Raw genomic sequence first — 12,924 nt, 5'->3', positions numbered from 1 at the left:
AATGAGCTTTAATCCTCACCACATAGGGTTGTCATTGGACATAAAGTGGAGTTCGTTAAAGAGAGGAACGGGAGCTATGTCATCACCTTTCCTGGCGCCAAGAGGCTGTGCCTGTTTCTGATGATAAGTGGGAAAGTACACACGCTACCAAGCCCTGACCACCCGTGAGACACTATACTAGGCGCCTTACAGGCACCCTATGTGTTCTACATACACACTCTGTGAGGGAGGTACTGTCATGATCCCTGCATGCAGATGAGGGGGCTGAGGGTCCCATAGGCTCACACACCGGATTCAAGGCCAAGACGAAACTGCAGTCACGGATCATGTCAAGGAGTTTGAATTTCATCCTAAGGAAAATGACAAGTAAGTCAACGGCTTATAGCAGGAACATGATATCATCATGTTTGAAGGAAAATTCTGTCCCCAGCATGGAAAATGGTTTGGAAAGGAATGTGACTGGAGGCAGGGAGACCAATCACAAGACTCGAGGTAAGAGATGTTGGAGGCATACATTAGTGTCATGGTGTGGGGAGGAGGAGAAGCGGACAGTCTGGAGGAAGGAAAAGGATCAACAGGACTTGGTGAGCAACAGGTGAGTGAGGTAAGGGGAAAGAGGTCAAGTACAATGCCCAGGATTTGGGCTTGGGCAGGGTGGATGGGCAGCACAGGTAAGGAACAGATTGACGGGAGCAGTATCCACAAAAGAATATTTAGGCTTGTGGAGCATCCACGTGAGGCTATCTCATGGGCAGTTAGAAGTATAAATCTGATGCTAAAAAGAGAAACCTAACCTGTAGATAATAAGAATGGATGTCATCAATATTTTCCTCATGTCTACAAAATGGCTGATGCAACTCCTGCCATCTCATCCGTGTTCAAGGCAGGAAAAGAGAGAGAGAAGCAAAGGCTGTATCAGTTGCACCTTTTCCATTTTATGAGGAAACAGAAGCTTTCCTAGAAGTTCCCTCCCACCCACCCCCCACCCCAGCATATTTCCTACATCTAATAGGCCAGAACTGACACTCAGAGCCACCCATACCTGGAACAAAGATGGGGCAAGTGTTTGGCTTTCCAGCCTCTACAGTAGAGAGCAGCAAAGGTGAATAATATTCAGAATGGCTTTGGGGCAGTTTAATCTACAGTGGTTTCTGCAAGGGGACAATGACTAGATTTGTATACCTAGAGTCAAGAGTTTGAGAAAGTAAGGAGTGAGAGATAGTTGGAGAGATGGATTGAGGCAAGATTGCAGAAGATATTAAAGGTTTAAATTCTACATTCTCACTTCTGAGTCAATGCAAATATCTCAGGAGCACTTTGCTGCCTTTCTTGCCAGTGTCTCCTGCTTCCCCCACCTCCCCTCTCTCCCTCTCTGAATCCAAAACGGTGGAGTATCCCCAAGGTGAAGAAGGGAGGAGTGGTTGTCAGTCCCCTATCCCACAATGAGGATATAGGGGCGATGGATGGTGTTGACACAGTGATTAAAAAAAAAGAGAGAGAGAGAGAGAGATAGGAGCTAGGGTAATAAATTGTCTATTCTCATTCTGGATTAAATTAAATAATGAAAAGCAGAATGACAGAGACCAGGGTTGCTAACTGCCAATGTATGGACTAGTAAAGCCATTTCTTTGCCTAACTCCAATCCATTCTTTTGTCAGTATCTTTCCCAAAATAGAGGTTGATGAAAAGACCCTCTGGCTCCATCTCACTCCTTTTCTCCCTAGGATCTAGAACAGAGCATATGGCTAATATTTTAGCTTGTTGTATGATTAAGCTGGAAAACAGTCAACAGTAGAGTACGGACATTAACAAATACCGTGCTCTAGGTTTAATGCTTGGGATGACAGGCTTAAGGCTGCAGTCTCTCTAGAACTGCTTATATAAGGACACCCTGCCTCCTGCCAGAAGATGTCTTCCTGGGGCCTTAATAGCTTTGTACATACGATAGCAACACCCAGTAAACTTTGTCCTGCGTGTATCACAATACCACACTCTTCTGCTCATGTGCATGTTTAAGGGCCATCAGGTGACTGTGTGTATGAATACAGTGGAATGCTCAATGAGCCGATGAGCCAAGGGAGTACCAACTCTTGTTTAAGGAAGACCTCCTTCATTTACATTTGGCTTCTCCACTCTTGAGTAATGTCACTTTGATCTTGAGCACCGTAATTAAAGCTTCATAGCATGCCACACTGATGGGTATTTGCTTAGTTGAATGCCATGGATTTTGCTTTTGAATCTATATGCTTGACTAGCTCTAGTTTTTTTTCTTTAGATATATTTTGTTTCTATAGCAGCCATCATTTAAGGAATTTAGGGACAGAACCAAGCAATATCCACAAATGCAAAATCAAGAATCAGTTCATGCCAGGTGGAAATGACAGTATATTTTTTTCTGTGTAAAGCTATCTCAAATCAAACTTCAGGTAGAACTTGAATTAAGTTTTACTTGGAAGTGAATTAATTAGACCCTCATCAAAAAGTCATTTTATGAGAAGGCTCAAACCCCAGCTTCTTCTCATATCATGCCTCATCCTCTCTCCTGGGTTCATCATCCTCCAGTAGCATGGCGATAAATTCTGGTTCCCCTTAGGTGCTCCCCACCTCCCTGCTCTAAGCCTTTGCTCTCACTGCTCTCACACCTAGAACCCCCCATGCCTGCCTATCCATCCTCTACTCATCTTTGAGTCTCAGCCCAAGAATCTTCGAATTTTTCCCTGATCCCTCCAGTTACACCCCTCTTCTTCTGTGATTTATCGTCTCCACATCACCCCATAGCACAAGGATATGGGCACAGTAGATGCTCAGTCATATTAATGTAGATTAGTTAAGAGATATCGATAGCTCACATTTACTGAACATTCACCATGTTCCAGGCACTATGAAAACTCTTTCCATTTTATTCGACACATCACCCCTATGAGATAAGCACAGGCACTGTCCTCTCTACTCCATTTACAGATGAACTGGGAAAGCTCAAGCAGGTTCATAACATGCTCCAGGTTACATAGAGGGTACATGACAGATCCAGAATTTGAACTCAGGCAGTTTAATTCCAGGACAAAATACTACTAAACACACAGTTCAATTTCTAGTTTCTTTGACTGGCAAGAAAGGAAATGAGACAGAATGTGACTCTACAAATGAGTACACTGGGTGGATGCTCCCTCCTCCCTGTATAATTTATTTTGAGGCTCAGCCAAAGTGGCAGTGATATAATCCCTATGTCCCTAGGGTATATGCTGTTGCCTGGATTTAGATGAACAAACTCCGTGAACTTAAGACTCCAGAAATAGCACAAGTAGCCGTCAGCCACCTATATGCCACCTGTCAGATCAGCAGCCGTCTGTCTTCTCTCCCTCTCCCTCTATAGATTAAAATTCAACTAAAAGAAGGTCTTATGCCACCAATACTAACACAGGACTATTGCCCCTCCTTAAATAATGTTTATGAAAAACTTTTGAATATGTAATGTATGTTTGTGATCATGCTGTCCCGCTCTCGTTTTAGAGTTCTTTCTTAGGGGCTACCAGATTGTGGTCTTTGCTATGTGAGCAGAGTGTGTTTGGGGGGGCGGGGGGAGGGGACTAAACTATAAAGCAGAGTCCAGCAAAGGCTCAACCATTCTAAGAATCAAGAGGAAACTTCAGCACTTGAATGTCTCTTCAAGGGCTTCATGGAGGAAGTAGAGTTAAATAAGTAGATTTCACTCCTAAAAGAGAGACTTGGTAGCCATTGGAGAATACCATCATTGGCTTTTTTCCCACCTAAGAAGATGAGATGTCCCACCTTCCATCTTGGCACCTGTGCTGGGGGCCAGGTCTCTCGCTTTCTTAGGAATTCCATTCTATTTTCCTCTGTTCTTGTGATTTCAGTCTCTCCCTCTTCCCTGGCAGTTTCCTCTCAACATATAATCATACTTAATGCTCTCCAATCAAAACCAAAAAAAATCTCCCAATTCTACCTTGTCTTCCAGGTACCACCTCAGTTCTCTCATTTCCTTCACCGATTGCCTTACAAATTTTACACACAAAGTGTTTGTTTCCTTTCCTCTCATTCACTCCAATTATCAACATTTACTTCCTCTGAAATGGATCTTCATTCACAAAGTCCAGCAGATGCATTTTGGTCTTTATCAAGTTAGATGGCTCCTCTATACCGTTTGACACTGAGACCTCCTTACATTCTTCCTTTGGCACTTGTGACCTGTCATTCTCCAGGTGCACCTACCTCAGACTACTTCCCTACTTCCTTCATAGGCTTCCCTCTCCCTGCCCAGCCCTTAAATATTGGTTTTCCCTGGAGAATATACTCTATCTTCTATTACCACATCGCATCACTGCATACACTTCCAAAATGAGCCCATCGATGATGATGCAGATCATGCACACGCATTCTGTGAGCACCCATGTCCTGGTGACTCCCAAGTATTCATTTCTAGCCCATCTCTCTTCCTGACTTAATTATTTTTCTGCATCCCATCTCCTTTCAAAATGTTACCCTCATGAGAAACTAGGAAATTTGTCGGTCCATCGCTGAGACATACACTGAACAGTCCCTCTCTTTTGTTACAAAGATGTAACAAAAGCTTTGAAATAATTGCTCACAAGGAATTGATAAGATCCACTCTCTTCTGGAGAGAGTCTCTTTCTGGTAGGAAGGGAGGTGAAAGTATTAATTTATTCTTCAAGTTACACATACCTCAGAGTGCATAAATCTCAACTATTGGTCAGCATATCTGCCCAATTAGATGTGATTTTCTTAAATGCTGATATTTAGTATCATTCATTTTTCTATTCTCAGTTCCCAGCAGAATATCAATACACAGCAAAAGATCAGTATATGATTATGGAAGGAATAAATGAATAAATGTGTTTATTTCATGCAACTGCTAAAGAACACCGAGAAATGAGGATGGAGAGGAGTAGCCTGTAGAGGAGTAGCTTGTCTGCCTCTATGTCATCCAGCTTGGTACATGTCTAGGATGCCAACAGAAACTTGGCAGATAAAGAAAAGTACAAAAAGGCAGAAATAAAATCTCCAGATGCATGTATCTTCTGACCTACTGGACATATTTACACAAGTAATTCACAGATATCCCAGACTTGACATGTCCAACACTGAACTCTTAGTTCAGACTCTCCCATCGCCAAAACCTTTTCCTCCCTCAATCATCCTCGTCTTTCTAAATAGCACCACCATTCACCTATGCGCTCAAGTCAAAAAAACAGGAAATCATGCTAAAGAGAGACAAATTTTCCTTAGATTCTGGACGGCCCTCCTCTGTACAGCTATTATCTTTTCTTATCAGCAAGGGCATTCCCAACCCCCATTTTAACTTGATCAGTTGGCCAGTTGTTTCCTGTCTCCTCCCAACTTCTCTTACTTAAAATGGAGAGGTGGGGGGGACAGAGTGGGACCCGCTCCTGGAGCACAAACCCACAGTGCCTGCAATCATGCCTGGCCAAGAATGAGAGTTTGGAAGACCAAATGCATCGTGCCGACCCTCTGCCTCTAAGTCTTCCCCAGTAACCATGCTTCAGCCCACGGTTGTTTGTGGTGTTGGGCTCCACTCTCTGGCTTAACACATTCTTGACTCCTTCTCATCATTCATTTCACAAATATATATCAAGCCTCTATTATATGCCAAACATCATTGTGGGCAATTATATGTAAAAGTAAACAAAGGCCCTTGCCCTTGTGCAGTAGGCGATATAGGTCGTAAACAATAGACATAAAAAAATTGTTTATTGCATTCTATTTTAGAAAGTAATAAATGCTGTAGCAGAATTAAAAAGTAAAGCAGGATAAGAAAATGGAAAGTGTTAGAGAATATAGGATAAGAGAGGGTGCTGTGGAATTTTTACTAGTACAGTCAAGGAAAACCTCAGCGAGAACAAAGATTTGAAGGCAGTAAGCGAGTTAGCCATGTGGATTCCTGGGGGGAGTACATTCTAGGCAGAGGAAATAGCCAGTGCAAAGGCCCCAAGACAAGGTGAGCCTTGCGACTGAGGAACTGGTCAGAGTCTGAAACGAGGCGAGCTAAGGATGAGGTCAGAGAGGTAATGAGAAGGGCCAGGTCATTTAAGTCCTTCGAGCCCCCTTTAAAGACTTTGCCTTCTCCTCTGTGGAAAATGGAGAGGCCCATTGCAGGATATTAAGCAGAAGAATGACATGATCAACTGGACTTTTCAAAGGATCCCTCTGGCTGCTGTATTGATGGCATACTAGCAGTCCCCAACCTCTGGAGCACCAGAGACCAGTGCTCCTATAAGGATCTAATGCTGATGATCTGAGGTGGAGCTGAGGTGGTGATGTTAGCACTAAAAGGAGGCTGCAAATGCAGATGAAGCTTCACTAGCACCAGCCACTCACCTCCTGCTGTGCAGCCTGGTTCCTAACAGGCCATGGACTGGAATTGGTCCAGGCCTGGGGCTTAGGGACCCCTGCTGTAAAAAACACAGGATGGGGATTGTGGTTAGAGGACAAGAGTGAAAGCAGCCAGCCAGTCAGGAGTCTACTACAGCAATGCAGACAAGAAATGATAGCGACATAAACCCGGATAGTGACATTGAAGTAGTGAGAAGTGATCAGAATCTGTATATATTTTCACAGTAGAACCAACAGGATTTCCTGTTAGACTATCTAAACTCAAGATGACACCACGATTTTTGATTTGAGCAACTAGAAGGATGGATTTACTGTAAACTGAGTTGTGAAGGCTGCTGGTAGAGCAGGTTTGGGGCTATTAGGAACCCAGTTTTCCTTCATTCTCTGTCTCCCAACCACCAGCAAGACAGAGATCCCACTTCCAAAGTGTCTTGAACCTTACTGGCTCTTTCCATCACTCCCACCCAACCCTAGGAAGCTCATACCACCATCATATCATCTCACCTGGACTCTTGAGATAGCTTTCTGCTTCCTACCCTGACTAATCCATTCTCCAATGCCTCATGGCCCTTAGCAGGTTAGACAGTCTGCAGCCAGACTGATCTTTTGACAATACAATTGATTTTCCCGCTTAATGTCATTCAATGGTTTCCTGCTGCATCAAACTCCACTGGTCTCAAGTACCTGTACCATCTGATCCCCACTTACTACTCCACTTTCATCCTTTGCTACTCCCCTCCTTGCTGCAGATGCAATGCCTTCTTTCACTTTCTCAAGCACATCATGCTCGTTGGCATCTTCGAGCTCCTGCTCATTTTGACCTTTCTGCCTGTAATGCCCTTACTCCCACTCCGCATGGGTATGGCTGGCTCTCTCCCATTCCCTGGGTCTCTGCTTAAACATTGCCTTCTCAGAGAGGCAGAGAGGTTCTCCTAACTCATCCTAAAAGATGAACCCCCACTCCCTTATTCTCTATTGCAGAATCTTTTATAGTACTTTCCACAATTGGTAATACACACACACACACACACACACACACACACAATTTTATTTGCTGTTATACTGACTGCTCTACCACCAAACTGTAAGCTCACTGAGGGCAAGAAACAAGTCTCTTTTGTTCACCACTATATCCATCACATTTGGCACAAGAAATAATTATAGATGTTCTGTAACGATGTATTAGATAACTGAATAATGAATTATATTAAATAATTCATAAAGCTTAAATATAATAAAATTACTCTCAGAATAACATCCATTCTCCTTAAAATACAAAGCTCTAGGACCCTCCTCCTCTCTCACCCATTTCATGCCCTCACCACACTCACTTACTTTTCATTTTTCATCTTGGCTGTTTCCTCTGTCCAGAGCACTGTTACCCTCATTACACAAAGCTTACCTCAGCTTAGACACCTCTACCTCTGAAAGGCCTTCTCTGCCTGCCTCTCTGGTGCACTTTCTGATGTTTTTATTATCTGTTTAACCTCCACCCACCCTAGTCTATAAGCAACTCTAATACTACAGGTAATGGGACCTAAGTCTCATTAGAAATGCTATCTCAAGCACAAGCACAGAAGCTGGCACAAAATAGATGTTCAAAAAAAGTCATTAGAAGAACAAACAAAATAATGAATGAATTAATGCTAATAATATATTTCTAGAGAGAGGCTCTAAAAGTAAATATATGGGCTACTTTACTGTGTAGACTTATCATTTGAATAGTTCCTATGTCACTATTTAAGGTATAAAAATCCTTTAAAATTAGTAGTATTTCTAGGTTAAACAGTCTTATTTAACTCTTTAACTCAGCCCAGACCCAACTGTCACAAAAATCACAAAGTTTTTCCTTTATGTAAGCATACCCGCAAGGAAGCAGAAACATTTATTCAAGTTTAGAGAGATCAAGAAACTTGTCCAAGATCAGAGATCAAATTCAGAGCTGATACTTAAACCCAAGTCAGAGCCCAGCCCAGACCTCACTTGATGAGACTAGCATTTTTCAAACCTTTTATTTTTGTCCCAACCTACAATCAGAAACACCAGTACAAGCATACACCACACACACACACATATTGGATATTTGGAATAAATATCCAAAGTCAATGGAATGCTGGTGCCTCTAGGATTATCTGATGCTGTATAGATGTGTGCCTTTGGCTTTGACTAGGCTTTTTAGAACTGAGTAGAAATAAATGTTAACTCATATAAAACTTAGAGCAATGAAAATAATTCTCGCATATAGACATGTACATAAATTCTGTTCAGTGAAGTTTCAGTTGAACAGCTAGAACAAGAGGATTCATCTCACAGATGACTTTTTCACTGCCATATCTGGTGCTTTTGCGAGGATAGCTGGAAGGCTGGGCTCAGCTGGTGCTGTTGACCAGAGAACCTACATGTGGTGTGTGGCTCGGGGTTCTCAGAGCATGGCAGCTGTGTCTCAGGAGAAAGCATCTGGAGACCAAGTATTCCAAGAGACCAAAAACAGAAGCTACAAGGCGTGTTTTGATCTAGTCTTGGAATCTATGTATCATCACTTCTACCACGTTTTATGGGCTACAAGAGTGAAGTCACTAAGGCCAGCCCAGATTCAAGTGGAGAGGAATTCAACCCCATCTTTTAATGGGAAGAATGTCAGATAATTACAGCCATTTTTTTAAAACTGTCATGTCTTTTGGAACACTTTAGTGTGCTTGACATATAAAGTATATCACAGTTTTCTCCCTAAATGCCTAAAAATCATCTAAATATGCACTTTAGTATCCGAATACTATGTCCAAAAATATTTGCCAAATGAGATAGTTTTGAATTCAAAAAATCCAAATCTTATTTCTGAGTTTTTGTACCAGGCTTAGCTTAGTATTTTACCTTATGGCAACCAGGAATTTCACCAGGTATAGTAAGCGGATATGGTCAGCTCCAACATCTGAACAAAATATTTCGAAAAGTTTTGCTCATTCACAGCTCATTTGATTTCAATAAATTCATGAGTTTCAAGTAAAATTTCTTTAGGTGTCAAAGTTTCATGATGAATAAACCATTGTCATTAACCATTTGGAACAATTTTTAATAACTGCCATATTTTCTGGTTGTGTTTGTTGTCCAAGCTTGTAATCCCTTTATGATTTTTCCAGTTCAAATAATATTGAATCAAAAATACACTTTTCCAACTCTGAGATTATATCTAATCTAGTTGTGAGTAAAGCTAAACAACAAAAATATGTTCTATAAAATTTTATCACCCATATCTGATCTAACTATAGGTATTGACAACTTACAACATCAATGCTTCTATCAAGTTGAATCACAAAATCTATATCAAACTATAATCATGCTAAAAATTGCTTCTCAAATAAGTCGTGGGATGTAACATACAGCATAGGGGAAATAGTCAACATTATCATAATAACTTTTATGTTGCAGATGGTTACTAGGCTTATTGTGGTGATCACATCATAAGGAATATAAATGTCAAATCACTATGCCGTACACTAGAAACTAATATAATATTGTACGTCAATCATACTTTAATTTTAAAAGTTGCTTTTCTATGTTCTGCAATAGTACAGATTTGATATTATGGTATACTAAGAGGTATAATTTTAAATTTATCAACTGATTCATCATTTTATCATCAAAATCATATGTGCCATTTCATACAACCTAAAAGATTACTTAGCAGCTGTGTGACCCATTTCTTCTCTTGTACCTAATATACTGGGAAATAGAATGTTACAAAGTTGTTTTTATTAATAGTAGATGACAACTTAGAAATTATTGATACATTTATGTATTCATTTTTGGAAACATATGAAGGGCTTACTGACATCATGTTGTTTCCCCAGGTTTGTTTTTAATTTTGAAGATTTTGTTTTCATTTGTAAAAGTTTCATTATAAATCATATGTCATCTATCATTTTTTAAAGCTTTGCATATTTTAGTAAATCACATTTATATAATATTTATTATAAGGTCCTACATCTATTTTTCCTTTTCATAATGCAAGTCAAATAAAAAATTTTATTAGTCAACATTTTTCTCAATATTGTCATATCTACACTTCCAGATCCAGCAGCTGAATTTGAACATACCTGTATATTTTCCACATTATTTGCTTTCTTCTAATAATGATAAAACAGCCCAATATAAAGAGCAATGTATACTAATTCAATTAAAATGTTATAATAGTCACAAACAGGAAAAAATATCAGATAACTTCCCTTCCAAAAAATACCCCGAACATTCATTAATGACACCCAGTTGAGAGTCCTGACAATTTGCTGATCCAGATAAAACACAGAGGTTTTTTCCAACCAACTGTACATTATGTTAATATACGATTCAACTGTATAATGTTAATATCCTGATATAATACTGATCGAATTACCCATCATATACCAAAAAATTGAATGAAGTGCCCAGGGCCAGCTACATAATTTACAGGCCCAGTACAAATGAAAGTGTGGCACCCTGCCTAGACGTGGTAGTCAATCCCATCTTTCCAAAGGGCCACCACCCAACCCATGGTAGACAGATGACGCCAGGTGGAGTGTGGCAGCCGTCATGGGACAGGGGCCAAAATGGGGAGGCTGGGTAACCCAGAGCACTATGTGGTGGCATGGAGTAAGCGGCTGAGAGCTTGTCCCCGGGAGGCAGGGAGGCAATGGGAGGCACCATCACATGTGAGCCAAGGCTCTAAGCTTCCAACACATGTTTCATTGTCCCACATGACCTCACTTACAAAACACAAATTCAAAGATAAAATCATTAAGAATTTCAAGACGGTGACCACAGAGAATTAAACTCCAATCACAAAACTCTTCCAAGTGGAGAGCTCTGAACAACTGCACTGATTGCACCCCCACGAAGGCAGCCTCAGAAATGCCAGTGAGCAAGAGAACAAATGATCTATTCCTGCCAACACAACCCTCTCACACGGCCAGGCATGGCAGCTGCAGGATTTGCTGCAGAATGAAGAATATCTGATGTACTCTCATACTTTTTTTTTTTTTTTTTTTTTCTGATCACGACCCACATGTCATCTCTAAGGGCTTCTCTCTTTTGGGGCCTGTCCTCCTGAGATGGGACGTATCACGAAAGGTCGCCTGGTATGGCAGCAATGATGTGGCCAGGAGTCAGACAACCCTGGCTGTCTCCTCTACCACTCCATACCTTAGGTATAGCCATTCCTCCATCTCTTTGGGCCTCTGCGTCCTTACTACTTAATTCCTCATGTTAACAGTGTTAGCTTCCTTATTATTAATCATTAATGGAAGGGTTAGACTAGGTGACCTCTCACATTTCCTCCAGCTCTGTTTCTGAAAGAAAGAAATAACACAAATGGATGTTTCAAAAAAGGGCATTTGACCTATTGACTGTTTTATCTCCATTTTTAATGGACTCGGTAATCAATATACTTTGATTCATCAAAGTCATATCTGAACTGTTTGGTGTGATGCTGTTGCCACATAAAAGCCAAAGGAATGAGGTGTGAGTGAGGCAGATGAGTGTAGGCCTGGCAGCAGATGGGTTAATTCCATAACCCCAGATTTTTAAATAACAATAATTAGTACCTGAGACAAGTTCTTTTATCTAAGTTGCTCAAAGGGCTTTGTAGTCATTAACCCATTAATTCGCCTGCCTCAGAGCCATCTGGGGTCAAGAGGACTCTCCTAAAAAGACAAGATCAGCGGAATGTCAACAGGGAGGAATGACCATGACTAACAAGCTGGAAGGCGGGGGAGGGGCAGGACGGAAGGGGTCACCAAAATAATTCCCTTGGAAGAATTAAATGGGAAATCCTCTGTCGTTCTACTGACAGCAATTTAACCACTCACTGGGCTTTTTGAGTGAATTCTCATGAATGTCACATTTCATCATCTAGAAAATCCCTTTATCTTTCAATGTAAACTTTAGATTTGCTTTAGCAGCTTCAGTGTGACCTCAATTACCCTAAAGTAAGCAAAGAGAGGACTCTTCTCCCTAGAATATTCTTTTCTCAAAGGAAAAGGAATGGCTTTTTAAAGTCAGGGCATCCTAAAGATAGAACCCCATGACAGAATGACTTTGTCTGGGGTTTGTTAAGGTCCTGACTTACTTGCAGATGGTTTACTTGCATCTGTTGGTAAACCACACTGCTGCAAAGAACCTTCACAAGGCCCAGAATTCAATCATCAGAGTCCTTCAATTAAACATTCCGTCCACCACTTAGGAGGTGCTTCACTCGGGGCCACGTGCTATGAGGGAGGTGTAAAATGTGGAACCTGACCCCCAAGCAGCTGTAAATCTAATCAAGGGGATGAGACTTATTATTTTTAAAATTGCTTATTATTTTACTTATTAATAAATTAATGCAAATAATATAGGCAGAAAATATGGTTTCCGTAATTTTGAACAGCATGGACCCTCGTGTTGTTGAGTTCATTGTGAGAGTTGATGAACAAGGGCTCAAGTGATCGGAGAAAGCGAGAAAGCTTATAGAGGAGATAAGATGAGCTGGATCTCAGAGGCAAGGAAAGCACTTGGGTAGGA

This window comes from Pteropus alecto, unplaced genomic scaffold (genome assembly GCF_000325575.1).
Source record: "Pteropus alecto unplaced genomic scaffold, ASM32557v1 scaffold103, whole genome shotgun sequence".
Taxonomy (NCBI): domain Eukaryota; kingdom Metazoa; phylum Chordata; class Mammalia; order Chiroptera; family Pteropodidae; genus Pteropus; species Pteropus alecto.
Note: the sequence above shows the minus strand (reverse complement) of the source record.